At 36.9% G+C, this 23,873-nt stretch overlaps 1 long non-coding RNA gene across 1 annotated transcript; it reads left to right on the forward strand.

Moving 5' to 3' along the window:
- Window positions 1–242: 242 nt before the first annotated feature.
- On the forward strand, window positions 243–498 carry LOC108117615. Its single transcript, XR_001772896.1, has 2 exons — window positions 243–284; window positions 341–498. It is a non-coding gene; the product is annotated as an uncharacterized LOC108117615 (long non-coding RNA).
- Window positions 499–23,873: the final 23,375 nt, after the last annotated feature.

Below are 23,873 nucleotides of genomic sequence, written 5' to 3' on the forward strand. Positions count from 1 at the left end.
TTAGATAAAGGTCTGGGAATGTTTATCTTTTCATTTTCCATGGTCGATTAAGTTTACATATAAGGTATTTATATCTTGCTTATGATTAACGTGGAGGTGTGTGGACATGTGCATGGCAATGGATATGTCACTATATACATATATATATAAATAATTTGTACATGAAAGAGTGATATGGGTATATTCTTTCATGTATAAAAGACCACGTTATTTATGTAACAAATTAGTATTCAACGACTAGTGACTAGAACACCATGACTTCAATCTCTCACCAATCAAAAATGGTATATAAACACTTCTTTATGTATATAATCCTTCCTAATGTACTTATTCCTCATAGGATTTCTTAGAGACCTTAAATGAATCGAAGCCTGTTATTGGTTATACGAAAATTTAAAATCTATGTATTGGGTTTGAGTATAAGATCACTGGATGTGAATTAAGGAAAACACCTTACGAAACTAAAATATGCCTTTATTAAACCAATAAGGAAATTAAGATATTTGGATATTTCTACAAAAAAAATTATGTAAACAAGTTTTCAACTAAGACACCATTTAAGAAATTGACTGAGAACGGAATTTCTCATAAGGAATATAAAGGAAAAGATCTGAATAGATATATCTGTACTCAAAATTGAATTTACGAGGTGTGTTCAAAAAGTAAGGTGACTCTTCAAATTTCGCGAATTTCAAATTTTTCGATTATCGATTTTTTTGTTTTGTTATATTGGTACACTCTTCCCTAACATCTGTACCAAGTTTACAATGGAACATCCTCTTTTGTTTGGTTGTGAGAGGCGTAAAGTTACAAGTTGTTTTGCGAGCTCGGCGATTTTTTGCTATCGAAAAATATGGATCAAAGGATTTGGATTTTTTGGCCAAAAACAACACCACAATAATGCCTCAGCCACCATATTCACCGGATTTGGCCCCATGTGACTTTTTCTTGTTCCCAAAACTGAAGATAATCGAAAAATTTGAAAAATTTGAAATTTGAAAAGTCACCTTACTTTTGAACACACTCGTATAACTTCTAAAAGGTTTCGATAATCGAAAAATTTGAAATTCGCGAAATTTGAAGAGTCACCTTACTTTTTGAACACACCTCGTATCAGTAAATAAATGAAGTAAATAAGAAATTTCCCTTATAAAAGATTGAGTTTCTTTATCAAAAATCAGTCTTAGTTCAACCTTAACAAGTTACAAGTCTTACAAAAATGCATGCAAAACAAATTGAAGTCTTCTTGATGCAGTTTGAAGTTTTGTTATTGAGCCTAGGAGTTAAGATTAAAAAAATGAATTCTTTTTCTGCGGATATTGACCATATGAATTGAAACATTCTGCTGACTTAGGGCTATCAAAATAGAAGGCAATCCAATGAGTTCCAGGCTTGTCTGAAGGATCGGTATTCGCAATAATAAAAGCAGGATACTTTTTTATAGTTTTAGGTAACTGGTCCGAAGGGAAAACTCCTTCAAAAATCGTTTGTGTTTGTTTATGCTTTGATAGCATATATTTAATTTGTAATGTATTCATGTTAAAGAAGTAATCGAATGTTTCTATGCTTATCAATATCAATCATGGAATCGAATTCGCAGTACACCAGACAAGTAACTGCTTCAGAAAGTGGTTCTGAGAAGCTTCCTTCGATTCGAAGGGTTATTAAATTAGCACAGACAGTCGAACTTGAATGATCGGCAGTTAGGTCAAAAGCTAATATAAAACTGTTTGTATCAAACATTTCCTTTGTAATTTGTAGACCACGATCATAATGTTTTATCCCACTAGACCTGAATAGCATATTATATCCTCATGAGCTCTGAACATTTTCACCATTTGAGTAATCAAACTGCAAAGCCTGAGAAGGAACTTGAACTCCATTGACCAATAAGTTAAAGCGTTAAATTTTAAAATGTTCAAAATGAAATTGATCTAACCCCCGGTTTCCGGAACGGTTCTTAACCATACAAAAGGCTAGAAAATTAGGTAGCTGTCCAATGCCAATCGTTTCCCTCAATGCCGGTGCTATCACTTTTTGTAAGTAAATAAACACTTGATAAGTCACGATATGTTTCACCATTTCCTCAGCAAACAAATTCGATTGATGATGCTCCATCTAAAGAAGCAATTGGGTTATATGAAACTTCTTCAGTTTTTATAATGGAACTTTGAGTTGGGTGTGGAGCAAACAAATGTCGCTAATATTTAATTTTCTTATAGTTCTTTTTCTTTTATGAGGCGGTTTGGTATGTTTACTCTGCTGCTTGGATGTTAAATGATGTCGTTTTTTTCTTGTGCATCGCTTTTTATTTCTTTTTCCTTCTCCGTTTTGAAATCGGGTTATGTTATCGATCGCCTTATCGGATAAAGTTTTCAAAGCAATTTTACTCTGTTCTTGTAGGATATTTCTTAAGGGTTTCCCGATTTCATTGATTACAGCCTTTCCAGTAGCACCAGCCTGACTTTTTATAGCAGTTATACCCGAAAGAAAAAGTGGTTTGATATAATTAAAAAGACCACTAAAAAAGTTCCCGATTCCTCGTCCTTGTTGAACTATTGGTGGTGATACATAAAGACTTTCAATATTGCTTAAACCGCCACCACATTGGTTTAAATAATATTCGTGATAAGATTACACCATGATGACTGTTTTTATTATAATATTTAAGCCCGTATTATTTATAGACTTTACAAAGTCCTTCTTCTTCTGAAATGTTGAGTAACAAAAATCGAAACTGTTGACGTTTCAAATGGAACCTTATATCCGTTTGAATCAGTGATAAGTATTGAGATTTCATTTGGAGACCAGATATCTAAAGGATAATATTCAATATTTTTAAATTGAATATTTTTTTCTTTTCCATTATAATACATTACTCGAAGACATCGAGGTTTTCTACATCCTACTGATCTTGGTTTAACTATGTCGGTATAAATAAAAATCAACCCATTTCCCGGGTTTTTTGAATCAACGCTTACATTTTTATATCTAAACGTTCCAGCATTTACTAAACTAACAAATTCAGTTTCTTCATGTATATGTATTTCTTTATTATATGTTTGATTAATATAATTATTAAGATACATGTCTATAATACCAACTTCCCAATCATTGTTCATGTTTTGTGAGATATTTACAATGTTTGTGAATGCACACTTTACGTTATCAGGAAATACATTCATTGAAAAATTACTGAGCCATGTGATAAACATTTCATCTAAATTCCCCATTTTTATTATTTAAATTAAGCACTATTGATAAGAAATCCAATTCATTTTGTTTTTTCCTATTCGATTTTTAGTACGAACCGATCTTATTACCTTTTTACGGCCAGACACATATTTAAGATTTTAAAATGGATTTTAATCTATTTTATATTTCTTAAGGTTTACCCATAATTTACGTTGTTGATCAGTAAGCTTCACTTTTGTCACTGCTCTCCTTTTAATATCTTCTTTATCGTCTAAAAGCGAAGTTTCTCTTAATTTGCGCTTTTCGTTTAACAACTTTGGCCGTTCCTCTGTATTAAGGTCTCCTTCATCGCTATCATTTGTTAAATTTGTCAAGACTACATTATTTGGTAGTGTTTCTTCATATTTTATTACTGATTCTTAAGTATTAGGTTTTGTATTATCCCCATCTAATGTTTGAGTTTCATTAGTTCTTTTAGACATAGGGGTTGGTTTTGAAACTATATTTCGGAAGTTAAATGATTTATGACGTTTTTTGTTTTGGTAGTAGCTTAATTCTTGACGTATTTTAATCCATTTGTCATAATCACTTATTTTATTGTTATTTAAAATTGGTAAAAATTTTATATCAATTAGTTCATTTCCGCGGTCATTGTTTATCAGTTTCTGAAATGCGTTGGGATGCATTAAAATTACTTTGCTTAGGTTATGTTTATTTTTATTCATGTTTTAAAAATTTTCCAAAAATTCCGGAAAGCAATGAACTATTAGAATATGTAGGAAACCACCCTTCTGAATAAGAACTTTTCTCTTAGAGCTTAGGGTACTTTTTGGACATGAGAGATATCGCAATGCATTTTTATACTTTTTAAGAGCACTTAGATGTGATTTTGTAACTTTATGATTTTTACAATTGGTGAAAACATTGGGTAGCTGGGTTAAGCTTCTTCCGATATCTAAATCGATTATGGTCGCTGACAAATACTTTGATACATTTTTTTTTAATTTCACTACGAACAATAATTGAACTATACTTATTGAGTGGTGAGAGAATTTCTTCTAGGGCTGTATATGGTATATCTCCAGCGGACCATTCCAATCCGTTTATATTTTCTTGTTTTAAGTGTTGCTGCTTAAGAGTTTCCTTTTTCCTGCTGGCATGAATGCAAGCTCCTTAACAAAAATTTGTTTGTTGTTTCCAAATAAATATTGAAAATCAACAATAACGCTTGAATTACGATCTACAGTGTTCATGATGGTTTGAAATTTTGAACTGGACTGAGGGTATGCACGTAAAGACCTTTTCCTTTTTATACCGGACAGATTAGAATAAAGTTTTAGTTAAAGTAAAGTGCTCTTACCTAATAGACATGTGTGTAACGAAAAGAAATAAAACTTCACGAAAGAAACAGGACCATGAGGTCATTTTCGGATTCAAATACTATGTTGTACATAATTTAAAGTTGAAATGTGGTTTATCCACTTCTAAAAAATGTTTCCCCTTGATTTGGATGCAGCATAGTAAAAGTAATTTCGTTGGATTTGGTAAAGACGAATGGATGCAACTCCTCACATACAAGGAATATATTCAGTTGAAACCGGACCAGTATGACCGAAATCGGAAATCGGATAACCAGTAGGTTTTTGTAATTAATCAGTATGGCAACAAAATTAAGTTTGACTCTGAGTCCTGGCGGTTTTTACTAAGACTAGGAATATTTTTTAACAACCTTCCTATGTTGGAATTCAATATTACGAAAACAAGTGGTATATCTTTACTATAATAATATTATTCCTAAGTGTGTTTTATTACAAAATTATGATATTCAGCTAGATGACTTAGAGGGCACTTTCGATAAAGTAGATTTAACACTATTATGTTTTCAAATTTCTAAAAAGATGCGTGACGAATTAAAAAGAGATGTACTTTAGTTGAAATGATACCCTTTAGGAAAGAAAATAGAGGGTATAAATATTTATTGACTGTTATTAACACATTCTTAAAGTATGCATACGCTGAAGCTGTAAAGACAAAGTCCGCACTGGATGTTACAGAAGCAATGAGAACTGTACTTTAAGGCGAGTAAAAGTAAACCTAAGAATATTCAGTTAGATCAGGGAAAAGAATTTTAATTCAACATTTAAAACATTAATGGATACATTTAATATAAATCATTATCATACTTTCACACATCTTAAGGCTTCCATATGCGAGCGGTTTAATCGAAAATTAAAACATCGCATGTGGAAAATATTTAGTATGCAGGGAAATTACAGGATAACATAAAATATCTTGTAAACCAGTATAACCATTCATATCACCGAACCATTAAAATGAACCCAGTTGATGTTTGCATTAAAAATGAGGAGTTTATTTTGAGAACGGTTTATAATTTCCCAAAAGTTTTTTCAAAACATAAATTTTCTGTAGATGATTTTGTTCGAATAAGTAGCGTTTATGAAGGGATATGAACCTAATTGGACAACGGAGGTTTTTAAAGTTACAAAAGTTGAGTCTACATATCCAGTCACATATGAGAAAGAAGATTACAGAGGCAACTCTATTGAGGAATCATTTTATGAGCAGGAACTTCAAAAACTGAAAGATAAGAATGCATTCCTAGTAGAAAAAATACTCAAAAAAAAAAATCAATTATTCGTTAAGTGGAGCGGAATTGATTCGAGTCACAACTCGTGGATTCCTGTAAATAAAATTCTTAAGTAATAAAACGCAATTAGATATATTGTTTGGCATTTATTTATTTTCAATTTTTTCTTGAAAAACAATTTAAATTATACAAAAAAAAATGTTTTCTTTATATTTAATAAATATTATTTAGTTTTTAATAACTGATTTTTTAACATCTTTAATTTTTTGAATTGATTATGTCTTATTATTCTCCTCTGCAACTACACAAGAATTACCTTAGCTTTAAGACCAGCAAAAGCATGTTCATCCTTCATTTTTCCCGGTTCTCTATTATTAGCCTGAATTATTTGATATTTATTTTCTAGCACATAGTTTGAGGTATCAAAGCGATTACGATTTGATTTTATAGTCTCATAAAAATCATCTTCAGATGATAAAATAAAGGAGTCTGTATCCATACATATTATTTTCGTAGATGGACTTTTAACTAATAGAAAGTCGTAATAAAAGTCATAAAATAAAATAAGCCACTTTGATAATCCTAAAACTGCTACTCCTATGTATATTGGCTTATCATACATTATTTGTGATGGTGTCGATTCAATTGCCGCTAAATCGGTTCCAAATAACTCAACGCTATGGAAATCATTTCTAGCTATACGTTGCCTAAAGCCTGGAGAATTTTGTCTTGACTAACAATGTTTTACTAGAACTACTTTACGATGCATTTCAACATTTTCCATAGTTTTTCCGTTTACGGCATTATTCATTAACTTATACAAATTTATTTCGAAGTCATTTCGTGCTAATTTTCTTTGATTTGTATTTAAATCAATATAGGGCTTTAACCCGCATGATTGTGTAAATGACAAAATCCTTAAAATTTTTCGCAAAATCAAACCATGCTGTAAACAAAGCTGAAGCTGTTTTAAATGAATTATGTACCCACTTTTGTGAGTTAAGTCTGCTATCAGTTTGGCCTGCTTGCTACCTGGGGGAACTTTATTTTCAGGACAAAAAAGGCAATTAATTATAAGAGTCATGTTGATTAGTAGGGTATTCCAGGTCAACTTCTAACATATATCCTACATCACCATCAGATAATATATTTATACCCGTTACTCGTAGAGTAAAAGGGTATACTAGATTCGTTGAAAAGTATGTAACAGATAGAAGGAAGCGATTCCGACCCTATAAAGTCTTTATATTCTTGATCAGGATCAATGGCGAAGTCGATTGAGCCATGTCCGTCTGTCCGTCCGTCCATATGAACGCTGAGATCTCAGGAACTATAGCAGGTACAAAGTTCAGATTAAGCATGAAGATTCTTGAGATCCCGGGACAGCGCAAGTTTATTTTAGCATCCTGCCACGCCCACTCTAACGCCCACAAATCGGGAAAAACTAAAATCGCTAAAATCTAGGAAACTATTAGAGCTAGAAAGTTGAAATTCAGTATGTATAAACTTTGGATGCCAGCGCATCCTTAAGTGGTACTGGCCACACCCACCCATACGCCCACCAAGCTCAAAAGACGGTTTTCGCATTTTCAAGAAAACCTGATATCTCGGTAACTATAAGTGATAGAATTTTCGGTTTTAACATGTAGATTTTATGATGCCCCAAATGCGAATTGTTTTTTTTTCCATCTAGCCACGCTTACCCTAACGCCCACGAAACCCGAAAAACCGAAAACGCAAAAATCTCGGTAACTAAAAAAGCTAGAAAGTTAGGCTTAAGAATACGTATTTTAGGGATGCCACTGCAACTTCCCACAAGTTTTTATCCGGCCACGCCCACTCTAACGCCTACAAACCGCGGAACACTGTGGCGTCTACAATAATATTATGAATGCTTTCGTTTGACGTTGTATAACTTTTTTCTGTTTATATCTATCGATTTCGCAAAGATTTTTCAAATCGGAACATTTTTCGCTACTTATGAAGAAATTTAGGTTATAAGGCCTCACATGGGCAGTGACATCACTACCAGTTCCTCGAAATGCTTTCTCCGACAATAGGTGGCGCTTAAGTAATTTCCACTAGCAAAATTAATATTTTAAAATTGTGTAAGACAGTAACGGGTATCTTATAGTCGCGGCACTCGACTATAGCGTTTCCTCTTGTTTTATAGTCAAATAATGCGATTTCTTCCCTAGTTAAAAATTTAAACCGTGAAAGTGGTAATGGCTGACTCATAGCCCATCCATATAAATTATTAGCGTCAATGTAACTTATGAAATAATTTCTTTTACAAGGATCAAAGTTATTTAAGTACTTATTATTTGCTATTGAAATTCTCTGACTGCATTGAGTTAACCTCCTCTGACAGCTCTTTTTAAAAAGTTATACATATCCCCATCACTTATTAATTCTAAGTGTACGTTGGTGTGGGGGGCAACATCGTTGCCTCAAAAAGAAGGTACAGAAAAAACAAAATCCCACGTCGCGAACGCAAATTAACCCGGAGGCTCGAAAAGAAGATGTCGGGGGCGTCGATGGGGTATTCTTCAAGGGCCGTCAGCTTTATTCTGCTGCATACATGGAACTAAAATAACCTAGCTTAACATAAGAAAAAGCCGCTACCGCCAGAGCGGACGATCGCCGACAGCCGACCGCTGCAACCCATCCAAAAACTGTGCTACGAGCCACCGGCAGCCCGTCCTGGATCTTCAGGAAGCCCGGCTGCATGATACGCGGGTACATATCCGCGCCCAGGACAACGGAGATCGCCGCTGGCAGATAGAACCGCTCATCCGCCAAAGTCACGCCTCGGAAGTGGGCACGCACCGCCTCGCTCAGCTCTCGAGACGGCGTACGAACTTTTTGGAACCCACGGTGGCCGAACAAACTTGTTCGTCCCCCACGCTGGTAGTGGGCAGACGGAAACACGCCGCTAGCGATGTGACGATGCAGCTCGAGGGCGTACACGGGTCGATAAGGGCCCCCGTGTCGAAGATCCGGGTCCCGGCGGATGAAGGCCGAGAAGCAACCGAACCGCGCCAGGAATTGGCGGACGACGGCCGAGCGCCAGCTGAGACACTCCGTGTACTGTCTCCCGCGCTCCGTGACCGGTGCTCTTCTTGACGCGGCTGGCGCCGAGCCCGCGGCTTCTCCACGAGGTGCAGCAGCGAGTGGTGATCCTGACCACACGTTCAACAGCAGTCCCCACGCCGACACAATACCGGTTCACGAGAACCGCCCGGAGCCGCTTCTCGCCACTGAGACGTAGAAAGCGCATTTCTTCAAAGGATGGATCTGCAGACTCGGTATCGGTAGGACTGTGTACCTCGAGAACATTTGCTCTCCTGTGACATCGTGCTGAATATGACTGGTGACCAATGATTTCGGGCTTGAAGACGGCATGATGTGGAAGATAGTAGTTAGCGGAACTGCTCGTGGGAGAGACCTCTGTCATGTGGCCTAAGTCGATGTATTCCTGGATTTCCGAGTCATAGCGGGCCTTAAGAGGCGGATCCCTCTTCAGGCGCTGCTCATTACTCAGGAACTGAGCAAGAGCAAAGGACCGTGAAGCCGATAGCTCGAAACCCTTCTGCTTGGGGTCGCGTAAGGGGAGCGTCACAACGTACTTGCCACACTCGTCTCTTCTCGTCGTCTGCATAAAATTGTGCTCGCAAACTGAATCCGATTCCGAACTGATCTATGTGGGCACATCTTCCACCTCCCAAAAGTTGGTGAGGAGCTGATCCAGTGAGTCACCGAGGCTACGGGCAACTCGTGTTGAAAAATCGGACACGCTGCCGGGGTTGGCTGGAGATGATGGGCCTGTCAGCACCCATCCAAAAATGGTCTCCTGACCGAGAAGCGACCCGCTGATGTTAGCTCCTATTAACACATCGACTTGGGAGCTCTCAAAGAAGTTGGCGTCCGACAGGGGAATGTTGGGCAGCCCCTTGAGACGATCTCGCGGAATCGGATATGATGGCAGATTTCCTGCCAACTGCGGAAGAACCTAAGCCGCAGTCTCTAATTGTAGCCCGGGTCTAGACGGCGACCGGAAATGGTCTGATTAAGACCGGAAACTTGGGCTTGAATCGTCAGCTTGACAAGGTTGAACACTCGTTCCGTTATGAAAATCGCTTCGGATCCTGAGTCTATCAGTCCTCGTGCCTGGAAGCTGCACCCCAAATGGCACACGTTGATAAGGGCCGTGCCCAGTAGGACGGCTTCTGACCCGGAAGGGAAACACACCTGCACATCCGACTGATCCTCTAAGCCGTTTGTGCTTCTGGCAGTTTGTGCGGGTCGAGCCCTTGCTGGAGTAGGTGGACTTGGAGTGGTAGCGAACGGATTGCCGCGGTGCAGGAGGGTGTGGTATCGGCTGTGGCATGTGAAGCAGGTATGGGTGTTCGTGCAGTCTCGCTGCTGGTTCCGTCGGGCAAAACAGTTCAAACATAACTGTTTTCTCTTAATGTAGTCAGAGCGCCCATTTACGTCCATTTCTAGGAAACGCGGACATAAGCGAATAGGGTGGTTCTCCCTAGAATAGAGATCGCAGCCCTTTTGGCCCGGAACCACTAGAGTCTCGTATGAATTGAGCATCCGAGCAGGGGCAGTAGGAAGTCCCGACCTTGGCGGAAATTGCCCGGAGCCACTAGGCCTGACGTCGTCGATGGCCTCCAGAGTGCGATGGCGGGTCGACAAACCCCTCATGGGTAAGCGGAGCCTTAGAAACAATGGCGTGTTTTGGACAGCAAGTGGAACAACTTCTCTACCGGGGTGAGCCGCGAGTTTTGGATGTAAATGGCCGTAAACAAGTCTCTAAAGGTGGGCCACCGAAGATAATCACCCGCAAAGACCTCGGTATCCACTGGAGGTAACCGGCAGCCTGTAGACGCGGACGTGTGGACATTGACGGAAGCCTGAGTGGATTGGGAGGCAATTTTCTCCCGAAGCTGGGCAATACACCTCGAATAGACGGAATAACAGTAGCTGTACTTCGATTGCAGCACTGTTGAGTTGGCCGCATTGTTGTCGGACACGGCTAGCAAATCGGTGCAGCTCTCATAGCACTTCTCCACCTTCTCCCAGAGTGCCCGCATTTGGTCCCGATGGACTTCGCACATGTATTTGGAGCCTATTTCCGTTTCTGGGGAGCTCGTGGTATTTATGTTAGCCTCAAATTGGCTAATTCGATCTGTTGTGGCGATGAACTTTTTCAGCGCCACTTCGACCGCGCTTTGAGCCATTTTCATAACTGAGCGAGTCTGCCTCTGTGAACGACCGGGGATTGTATTGACGGATTCGTCACTCTTTGCCCTTGGAATGGCCCTGTTCGCCTTAGGCTTCAAAAGAAGCGTCCGCGGAGATGCGGATTGAGATCTGACCAAACGGATGACTGGGATCGGACGCGGATTTTTGTCGTCTCCCGTGGGCATTCTCAAAAGTCAATTAGCTGGTCAGCGCTTGTCGACTGACTTGCGCAATAGGTGCCTCGTTCGAAGCGGTGGCCGGTCACACTAGTGTGATGAGAACGGTGAGATCGCGGATGAATTGCGATTACAAGGAACTAGTAGGAACTAGCAGCGCCGATGTCGAAAGGAAAGTCGTGTGCGGCACAAATCGAATGTGGAAAAAAGCTTCAGGAACCAAAACAACCCAAAACGAGACGAGGTTTTTTGAGATTGTAGGCGGATGTTGCCTGATGCGGAGTAGATGCAGCTCTGGAGGCACGGAAAATGGACAAGTACCGGAAAATTCGTGCTCGTTCGGAAAAGAATTGATGGCGATCTACATATATATGTATATTTATGTAAATGTGGCTCGTACGTAGATATTGAATTCCTAACTATTTCCGGCGGTGACATTGGCTTGGATTTAACAAAAAATAAATAATTAATAATAATTAATTTTTGACTAATTGTCGGATTTAATTGTTAATTGTGTTCCGGCTCGGAAGGGTGGAATTGAAACCTCTGCTTTAGTTCGGACATAATGTTAGTAATTAAATAAATTGTAATAGTTTTAATTATAAAAATATAAATTTATAATTAATTGATTTTCTTGAATTTATTTTTTACGCAGCCGGGTATGCCGTCGGCACCCTGTACGTAGTTCACCACAAAAGAATAAAAAGCACCAAAAAAACACATCAAGGCTACTGAGGCGGCAAGGTTGAGAATTTAAGCGACACAATCACGGATTTGTAGTGAAATGGCGTTTTATAACTGTGGGTTTTTTTAACAAATTTTATTTTAATTTAATTTTATCAGTTATGTATTTCCTGAAATTGGAGGCAGAAATTATATGGAAATATATGGACATGCATGCAAGTACGTATGTATGTAAGTGCATGTGGGGCATATATGCATGTGTGGCACAGTGGACCGTTGATAAGTGGACTGTATAACTGGGGAAAAAAAAAGAAAAGTTATGTGGTGTAAAAAATGACTCTGATTGGGAAAAAAATATTACGCCAGACAGTTCGGTGAATTCGGAAATTTTCGGAACTAATTCACACCGGCTGGCCAATATTAATTATGACTTCTTTTTGTCACCACACAATTTCACTGTTCACTTGGTCAATTTTTCGCGGATTAAGTGCATTAAAAAATATGTATGTATGTATATTGGATGCACATATGCCTCGACCGTTGGCAAGCGAATAGCGGAATAGCAAATAACGGAGAGGCCGAAAACGGCTAGGAATATGGCGAAGCACACAAAACGGTGACTGATGGAAAAATTTGCAGAATTTGAAGACGAAGAAGAGTAGAAAATCTCAAACTGCCGTTGTGTCGGAAAACTCGGACTTGGAGTTGACACGGAAGGAAAAAATCTTGCAGCGTATGAACGAAATTTAATGTTCGGACCACTGCTGAAGACCGGCAGAAAGATGGAGACGGAAAACTGTCGTACTTATCTTTTGACGGAACACTGCCGGGAACTGCTGGTAGAAAAAATATCCTAAATATCCGGCTCGAAGGACCAAATGTGGGGGGGGCGATGTTGCCGCAAAAAGATTCCAGTGGTTGTAGAAGGCACAGAAGGAACAAAATCCAACGTCGCGAACGCAAATTAAACCGGAGAAGTCGGGGGGTCGATGGCGTATTCTTCAAGGGCCGTCAGCTTTATTCTGCTGCATACATGGAACTAAAATAACCTAGCTTAACATAATAAAAAGCTACCGCCTACCGGAAGATCGCCGACGGCCGACCGCTGCAGTTGGACTCGAGAGAGTGCAAGATTTTACAAAGAGGGGCAAGCGCGGATGCGCTCTTCAGCGCGGATGCGCTCTTAAGCTCAGATGAGCGGCGGCACAACGGCCCCTCACCTAAACAGTTGGTAAACTTTAACATTGCGTCCCATGATATTGAGGGAGCAGTGACATAGTTTATAGGATCTAACTTATAAATTCTACGACAAATATTTCGAAAATTTTCGAATACATCGGCTAAAATTAAAACGTCACTTTCTTAGTAAAGCTTTAAGTAATCCTTTAAAGTATTACAATTAAATGTGTCCCAAACTTTCTGCGCAAAACTGTTATCATCGGCACTAAAATTTTCCTCGCTCGGGGAATTAGAAAAACTATCAATGCCAGGAAGCTGAGTATCATTAAACGTATCAAAACTATTCAACTATTCAATAGCTAAGCTAGAATTTTGTAACCGTACTGAATCTATATACCTAATTTTATATCTATTTATCACATTTAGTTTAATTGTTTGTGTAAGGGCTATGTACAATTATTTATTACATGGAATAGGGTTTAAATCTCCCTCTAATTCAGTAATAAATAAGTGTATATCATATTTCAATAAATTATGAAAAACTACAGGAAAAAATGGATCACTTAATTTATATTTAGGCTTACAGTTCTTATGAATAGGACCTACGTCGTCATCGGCGATTGTCTTTTCACAGGCACAGCAATTTCCTTCTTGTTCAAATTCATTGGATCTGTACTCGGACTTTTTGTTGTAGCCCAATACTTGTAAAATAAACTCAGTCTTTTCTTTGAGAGTTTTACAAAACTGCTTAATGCAATCTTCACCTGTAATTTTATAAAATATTAATTATTTCAAATTTATTAAGTTGATTTTTTAAATATAATTTACATAAATCCATAACTCATTTAGAATTGGATCATATTTGTGTGCAATGTAGAAAGATACTGCACACGCTGAATGTTTCTGCACCTTTGTTGTTGATGACGTAGCCAGGTTATTTTAGCAGATCTCATAGTTTTGAAGAACCGCCTCTATGTCTGCATATATAACCACCGGAGGTGATAACTTCTTCAGGATAGTACGAAGCCACTTTTCCACATTCAAGCTTATTGTGTTTAGTATTCGTTGTCATATAAAGCAGCAGGCAATTATAGCAAAAATATTTTGCTGATTGCGATTTTGAATGCTGTGAACCGCATAATCTTTTAATACACGTAATGTAGGCATAGTGCATATTTTGACAGTTATTAATTCCTAATATATTTACGTGGTTGGTTCGAAGCTCTTGAGTTTTAACTGTAGGTCAAACAATTTTCTTACCGTCATTATCAATTACATAGACATTAATGCTAACGTCTTTATTATTCGAACTGACTTATTCCTTTTTTTCCTTCATATACAATGACTTCTGCATTGATATTTATGTGATAGTTAGCTGGTTTCGTTCCCGTGAATATTTCTTTTCTTGGGGTTTTGCTTGTTAGCTAGAAATGCTAAAATTGCTCACTTGAAATAAAATACCTCAGTGTTTTGAATATTGATTATCGCAATTACATTTTCGTTTGAGCATTTAATTCGGTACGTTTCTACGGGAAATTTAGATTTAGATACAATATGCGAAATATGTTTTTAATTTTTATCTTTTTTGAGCGAAGCATTTTTATGATTATCGCTTAAAATATACGGACGCTCCCTTGACTCTTGATAAGTGATACCACAAATATCGCATAAAATTTCTCTTTTTTGATCTTTTTTTTTTTTTTTTTAAATTTTAAGCTTTTTAGTGTAAGTTTAGTTTTCTGCTGTATTCCTTTTTTGGGCTCTTTCATTAAAATGCTGAATGCATTTTGGGGTTCTGCACAATTTTTATAGTGCTCATCAAATTTATAGTTGGGCACTATACTGTAGCACAAGTCACACCTTATTTCAGAACTTGCCATTAAAACTTCGAAGGCATTCCGAGGCTTGGAGCATTTGGCATAGTGATCAATAAACTCACTCATCTTCACAACCGTAGCACACAAATCACAAGCAATTGTAGACTCCATATTTAATTTTAATTATGTAGTTTTTTAAGTTTTAATAATGTTATGTTAATGTTAATATTCTTATATATATATATATATATATATATATATATATAAAAAAGAAAAAGAAAATTTTTTTTATTTTTTAAAAAAAGTGATATGGTGGTGGGTTTTGTGGGTTGTTTTTGGACACGCCTTTTTGAGAAATGCGAACAACTTGTCTTCGCCAAAAGGGATGTTCATTGACTTGGCGTGTTGGGAAGAGGCCATTACAAAACGATACAAATTGAAATTATTTGGATCTTTATATATATAATATTATTAATAAAAATTGATTATAATTTTCTTAAAACCGTCGAAAATGTTGGAAAACAATCACAATAAAGCATACGACAACCGAGACTTTAGATGTAGTCTCAGGCATTTCAGTAACTGATTCTGAGCAATTTGAGACAATTTAGACTATGTTCACCTAAAGTTATCTATAGGGAGTGCATACAGGTATGTTTTACTCCTAGAACCAATCGTATTGGTTTCGAGTATACATAGGAGCCCTGGATGCCAGGCATATGGTATTAGAATGATAAGGAAGACAAGGATGGCGAACAAATTAACGGTTTTTTGGAGGGTGGTATATTGAGACCCTAACTTTTTGCCCAACTTGGCCAACTTGGATCTAATTACGAACGTAGCAATCTTAAAGAGGTATTCTATTTTTGTGACATTTACACAAACCAAAAAGGATTTCTTATCCAAGACAAAGAGACAAAGACAAAGATCATTGAAAGCAGGATTTTATTTAGCCGAGACACTGGCTCGGCGCTCGACTAATTCGCCAACAGCCATTTTCCGCCGAGTCCCGTTTCGCGGATAGCATTTGTTGGTCACTACTACCCTAAAAGGCAAGAATTTCGGTTTTACGGGGTCTCAATATACCCCCTCCTAAAAAAAACCGTTAATTTGTTCACCATCCTTGTCTTCCTTATCCTTCTAATACCATATGCCATGTACCATTTACTCGTAAAGTAAAAAGGGTAACTAGATTCGTTGAAAATTATGTAACAGGTAAGTAGGTTAATAAAGCTGGTTCACATTAGTGATAAAAACATGGTTTCCCCCACCCCGAAACCCATTATCCGTCGTCTCCTGTGATAAGGATTCCCCCTCACCCTTTTAGTCAGTATGGATTCTGGCACAGAAATCATAAACCCATAAATTATAGTTTTTAAAATAAGTGTTTAAAGAAGTAATAAAATGTGACTATTGTGTCATGATTAGTTTTCCGACCCCCCTATCCGTTATTTGGGAATATTGAAATGTATGCATGACCCTAATTAGGAGGTTTGGGAACGTTTTAAGGGGTTGAATTTTCTCAAAACACACTGTCAATTTCTATATATGTAAGCCTCTGTCTACGTGTGTGTGTGTGTGTATTTCATTCTTTTTAGATCTTGTGCACCTTGATTCATGAACATAATTTTGCTTTTAGGAAGGTATTGGAAATGATTTGCAAATATCTTCCCATTGAATTTTAGAAAAAAATTATCAATTTCTTCAAGAAATTTTATTATTTATTGAAATATTTTTTTTGTGAAACAGGTCTTGTCACAAGTGGTCTCAACTTCAAAATGAAGTGAATGCAAATAGATATGTTTCATTTATTTTGAACCGCTTTTAAAAAAATTTAGAATGTTGTATGCATTGTTTAAAGCACAAACACCACCATTGACATGAGTTTTACAATAGGGAAATCTGTTTCCTCTAAACCGGTTTAATGACGGACAATGTATGTCCTCGACATTAATCAAATGGTGGTTTCCAAAAAACGATTGTAGAAAACGTTTCTTTTCCAGTCCCTTACAGATAATTTGTTTTCCAATGGTTATTGCCTTAAGATATCGTCGCGTTTGCGCAAAACTTTCGCCTCCATCGTTCCAACAAATTTTATGATGCTTTTTTTTAACCAGTTTGCAGTGGTTTGAGATTTTGTATTTAATAAAGTGAAATCGTATGGTGGTTCTATAATAAAACTATTATTCAAGTTTGGTTTCTTTTCAAATACTATTCCAATTTCTTTAAGAAAAAAATTATTGTTATTGTCAAAGAAACCTTGAATATCAATTGATATAATATCTTTAATCAACTTTTGGTTGTACTATCCGTTTCAGGGGTTATATTCGACTAATCGATGGTGTATGAGTAGGCAATAAGCTTGGGTATTTTGGTCACTTGGTGTCTTCAGTTCAGTTGAAATTCTCACGTCAATAGTACCAGATTTTACTGTTTCATTTTGATATAATAGATCAATTACGATAATTGTAGCTTTCATTTTAAATTCCGATGGTGTTAAAAATGGTTGTAACTCACGATTGTAATAACTAGATTGAAATCTTGAATACATTTCATATAGGTGAGCAAACTGATTCTTTTTGAAGTCGACATTTAAATTATCATATGAGTATGAGCCAGAATTTAAATGAACCTTCAAGTTTGATAAATTATTTATGACAAGTTTTCCGTTCAGTGTAAATCCGATTATTGCAAGCCTAGGCCTCTCCCGATTTGCTAAAAGTTTAACATTCCAACAATGGTGTGTTTTGTCCTAATTTCGGGTTAACGTAGGAGTCCCAACTACGAAATGCAATAGGTAGGTTTACACCACTTTTAATAATATCATACATCTTAATTTTTGCAATGTCACATTTCTAATTTAAATGTTTGTTCCAATCTTTTTTTTTCCAAGACATCATCTAGGTTTTTAGTGAGCATTAGCACAAGTTCATGCTTACAGTTCAACAAAACCTTTTTATAGTCTTCAGCAAATCCCAATAAATTTTTTAACGGGACAGAAAAGTTAAAGTATTGTAATATGCACATATGTCATATATATCGAGTGTACACTGTGATTACCACTTGTATCGAGTTTACACTGTGTTTGGCACTTATGTGTCGGCAAATCTTTGTGGAGCCACAACAAATCACAATAAACAAAAACAAACTCAAGTGAGCGCGTAACATGATCGGCCACTTGTGAATTCGGCTAAGTCAGCATATGCACGCTGACCGCCAGTGTCCTATGCATAAGTGCATAATACTCTCTCTCACTCTAAAGTATTTATGTAAGACAAAGCATCCATGTCCATTGTCACCTAAGCATAAGTATATACATATAAGAAATATATAATGCAGACGCGCCGTTGTCGGCTCAACCGGCAGCGCAGTGGGCGCTGAACTTATGTACTTACGGTAAGAGAACATTTTACTTCAAATAAAAGATTATTATAAAACCTAAATCCAAACTGCACTGCCGTGCAAGACTTTTCATTGAACTTCAACTTACAACCTAACAGCTCGAAGATTCAACAACCTAACATCTCGATATACAACATGGGTCTAGCAAGACCAGGACTCCGGGATCTCTCTCCAATAACTAAAACAACAACAACAACAACCACGCTGGGACAGGAAAGAAAACAGGAGGAACAAATTGGATGCAGTTCAATCTTGAAATAAAAACGCAGTGAGTAGAGTGATATGTGTGCAAAGCGGAGCGGAGTAGTAAAACGATTGAGGGCTAGAAAAGCCCAACTGTTAAAGCTACTAAGTACAGACTGTTTTCCTTGGGATACATCAGTCAAGGTAGACGCAGAGGTTGAACACATTAAAGAACTATTGAACAACCGCAAAGACAAAACCGCGCACACATACACCTACCATGCGATAAACAATAAAAACAACCCGATAAAACTGTTCTACCTCAAATGCAAGAATTGCCACAACGAAAGAAGACCTGTCCTGCCGACTGCGAGGGACCATTGTATTCAGCGAATTGTTATTACACCTGTGCAGCCAGCACAGGTGCCCCTCCAACAACGTAGAAGCAGCCTGCTCAGCCAGCACCGGTACGGAGAAGAATTAACAACACCATGAGGAAACGATTGTACCATCGAGGGACATCGAGACATCAACAGCGCTGCCAAGATCGAGAATTTTTTTAATGCACTGCGTTGCATACTTTTTTTCTGAATGCACTGCGTTGCATATTTTTTTTATAAATATTAAGAAGAATTGTAAAATTGAGCGACATTAAAGTTGCCCAATTAGAGTGTAGCCTGTACTATTTATATAAATATTTTTAAATTAATTGAAAGAAAACTTATGTTTATGAATAATAGTATAAGTAAATTTGATGAAAACGAAAACTTTGAAAATAAAAATCAAAATTTAAGGGAAACTGTAAAAATGTTTATACCCAAAATGGGACTAGTAGACGTTAAGACAGTGGATTCCACTGCTAACGTAATTAATAAAGTCGAACCAAATAATATTGATTTGGAATTCGTGAATATAATGTTATTAATAATTGTTATCATAATGTGTGCCAATTACTTTTATAAATTGTATAAGCTTCACAATAAATGTTAAAAAAAAAAGATACGTGAGCCAAGCAAACGACTTGGATAAAATTTAAAAAAAAACAAGGCACAAACAATAACTATTAATGAAACTGAACATAATAAAATGTCATTAAGTAAGTAACGAAAAGAAAAATAAAGAAAATTTGGAAAACAATATATATATATATATATTTTATAAACAATAATGGGAAAACCCATTAAGAGAAACTTAAAGCAGGTCTTAACTAGAGACCCAGAATTCATAGGAAAAGTTAGTTTCCTTGTATCATATTGTCCCACGTATATGTATATGTAACTTCGAAAGCATATATATGAGAACATATGATTTAGATTTCTCCCCTTTTATTGGCCTATCTAAAAAAGAGAAGGCTCAATTGTCGATGTTAATACCTGCCATAGAAATTATGACAGTATTTAACGAGAAATCAGAAGAAATGAATTACGAGGTATTCAAGTATTAAACCTCGTAATACAAACAGCTTGCTCGCCCCTATTATGGAATAGTCAGAACTCTCTGAACGAATCCTTAATATAAAAATCAGATTTGAAAAAGCATACAAATGCTTAACACAGAATAGACAATCTTATAACGTTGGTCGTTGGCCGCCATATAAGTATTGATATCTTCCCGGTCCACAGGTAATAATAAGTCTCTTGATTTTTGGGATATAGTCCTTTATTAATTGGAGCAGCAATGGTGCCGCTCCAATGATCCAATTGATTGTGTTTTTCAATATTACTTTAAGTCTAATTAATGCTAAGTGTCGTAGCTGCGCTGCCCGCAGACGGCGGCAGAGAGACTGCTATATAGATATATACTTATGTATGTTCATATGTACTTATGTACTTAGGCTATGCCCTCAGTAACTGTGAGCGCGAGGGGTATGCACATGTAGACCGTTCGTGGTGCAATTTATGCCAACGCTAGCACTTCCTGAGTGCGGGCTAAGCCATAGCGATCGGTTCATATTTCGGCCACTTAGGGTTTATGACCGGGACTTTGAATTATGTAAACACTGCAATAAAGTGTTACAGTGTGTACCCTTTAAGTACTCTCGGTACAGTGGGTATTCAGTATAAGTGCATATTACATCTCCCTCTTTTTGAAGAATAACGTAATAAAATGAAGTTATTTTTGTAATAATAACAATTTTTAATTAATTCAAATTTTTTTTTACTATTTTTTTTGTTTATTTTAATTATTTTTTTTTTTTTTATTTAAAATTTTATTAGAATGAAAGAAAATTAAATAATTAAAAATATGTGTATCTATGTTTGTCTATGTATGGCATTACTAAGTGCAATTTTAAGAAATAAAGATTTTTAATCTATCCTTATGAACTGTTTGCTTCTTATTTTTATTATTTTTATTACTATGTTATCTCTATCTCCTATTTCCGTTACTTTATACGGACCTATATACTTAGGATCTAACTTATGACCTGTCTCGTCTTTTAATAAAACTTGATCGCCTACTGATATATCTATATCTCTTACCTTCTGATCATATAGTAATTTATTTCTATTCTTATTTGCTTCTAACATAACTCTAGCTCTTTTATAAGCTACTTCTAATCTATATTTGCTCTCCTTAGCGTAGTCATCGATATTATATATGGGTTCTATGTAATCTATGCTATTAAATACCTTTGGTAAATTATTTGTTTTACCAAATACTAACTCATATGGACAATATGAGGGGGTCGTGTTGAAACAAAATACAAAGTATTGACGTCCCAATCAGTTTTATCAACCGATAGGTAAGATCGTATATACTCATTAAAGGTTCTATGACTTCTTTCTATTGTTCCAACTGCCTGGTGGTGGTGTGCTGTAGATGATATGTTTTCGATTTTCAAATATTTGCACAAGTCATTTATAATTGAATTTTTGTATTCTGTTCCCATGTCCGTAATGAACGTCTTCATTGGACCGTACTTCAGAATAAATGATTCGAAAATTGCTTTAGCGACAGTATTTGCGTTTTTATTTGCAACTGGTATGGCACGAAATATTTTGTTAAGTCACATATTAGCGTGACTACGTATTCAATGCCATTTTCTGATTTTGGTAGTGGACCAACAGTGTCCACTATCACTCTGTCAAAAACATTTATAGGTGTTTCTGTTATTATTAATGGGGTCTTGGTATGCGATGTAGTTTTTGATTTCTGGCATTTATGACATTTCCTTACGTACTCAGTTATATCTTTAGACATACTTTTCCAATAATAGTGTCTTTTTACTTTGGGCAAAGTTTTTGCTATGCCAGTATGACCTCCTTGAATTGGATAATCATGAAATGTAGACAATATTGCTTCTTTTTCTTTTAAATTTATTTTTTGGGTCACCGGGTTGAGTAGCGCTACTCTCAATGATTTTAATGTTTTATTGCCCAATTTCTTGAAACTATCTATTGAAACGTGTTCAAAGATATTTTCTCACGGTGCCACTTTGAGTTGGCTGATTTTATGTATACCGGCTTGCATTTCAAGCCTTTGGAAAAACTGACCTAGGTCAAGGACTCCATTGGTATATAAATCGCTAACATCATATCTTGCGATTATTTTCTTACCATGCTTAAGGAAACATAGCACATCTTTAATCTGCAAGGTCACTACTTTACGTACTTCGTCATTGTTTATGACGTCGTAAACGCTGGGCTTAGAAGCTTTTTCAATAGTTTGCCTGGGCAATTCTATTTCTTTATTTTCCGCGCGGAACTTTTGTCTACTTTGAAATCTAGTAGTGACTTTCATTATATTTCCAGTAATATTTTGTAGCTCTTTAATGGTTATTCTTGATAAAGCATCAGCTACATGAATGTCTTTCCCCTTTAAATATTCGACTGTAAAGACGTATTCTTCCAATTCGAGCCTCATACGTGTCAGTTTAGAATTAGGATTAATCATTGAAAATAGATATATAAGAGGTCGTGATCCGTTTTAATTATAAAATGTTTTCCATAAATATACGGTCGAAAATGTAATATTGCCCAATGAATTGCAGCTAATTCCTGCCCGGTAGTACACTTGTTACTTTCTCCTTTGGTAAATGCTCTTGATGCGTATGCAATGGGAAGTTGGAGACCATTATGATTTTGAGTTAAAACCGCTCCACACGCTTGCTTGCTTGTATCTGTTATTATACAGAATTCTTTAGTAAAATCTGGATATTGTAGCAAAGTAGGTTCCATAAGTTTTGTTTTTAAGTACTGAAATGCATTTTCACACTCATCCGTCCATTTAAGAGGAACATTCTTTTTACATAATCTTGTTATGTGCCGTGAATAGTCGGCGAAGTTTTTTATAAAACGTCTATAATAGTTACAGAACGCTACGAAACGTCTAGCACTGTCCGCGTCGTGCGGAACTGGGTAGTTCATAATGACGTCGTATTTCTTGTCGTCTGGTAGTATTCCTTTATCAGTGCATTTCGGACCTAGAAAATTCACTTCATGCTTAAAAAATTAGCATTTTTCTGGATGTAATTTCAGGTTATATTTCCTACCAGAGAACGTCAAGGGTGTCTTTTTTCGGCACCCGAATCACACTCATACATTTCGAGTGTGTGTCGCACTCATGAACAGCAAGAAAAGAGCACACACCCGGAGTGCACAGATCGCTTTGTGCGTTTAGGGTGTTTGCGTTTTTGACACCCGCTCAATTCTAGGCACATGATCCTAATGCACAGACACCCGACACACTCATAGCAAATGAAGCGAGTGTCTGAGACACCCATGTTTTTGGGAAAAGTGAGTCGGGTGTCTTGAAAATGAGTCGAGTGTCTTGAAATGATTCGAGTGTCTTGAAATGAGTCGGGTGTTTCGGGTGTCTTCAGCTGTATTGCATGAGCAGGTCATTGAGGGTTGACCGAATAATTTTACATGAAAGGAAGGATGGAAATCCTGCTCATGCAATACAGCTGAAGACACCCGAAACACCCGACTCATTTCAAGACACTTGAATCATTTCAAGACACTCGACTCATTTTCAAGACACCCGACTCACTTTTCCCAAAAACATGGGTGTCTCAGACACTCGCTTCATTTGCTATGAGTGTGTCGGGTGTCTGTTGAAAAGTGTACTGGGTGCGCAAGTGCACATTCGAAATGAGCTTGTGCAAGGCACACACCCTTATTTTAGGGTGCCGATCACACTCTGAGTGCCGAAAAGGCACACATGATTCGAGTGCACTCATTGTCTGGGTGTACCCTTGCCGTTCTCTGTTTCCTACATTTCTCAAAAACGTCTGTTAAGTTCTTAAGCAGATGTTTTTCGGAACAACCGATTACAATTAAATCATCCATATAAAGGAATGCTTGAGAAGGTTCTAGTCCAGAGAATGCAATAGTCATCATTCTCTGAAACGAATTAGGAGCTATTTTTAATCCA

Source organism: Drosophila eugracilis, unplaced genomic scaffold (genome assembly GCF_018153835.1).
Source record: "Drosophila eugracilis isolate 14026-0451.02 unplaced genomic scaffold, ASM1815383v1 contig_249, whole genome shotgun sequence".
NCBI classification, from domain to species: Eukaryota; Metazoa; Arthropoda; class Insecta; order Diptera; family Drosophilidae; genus Drosophila; species Drosophila eugracilis.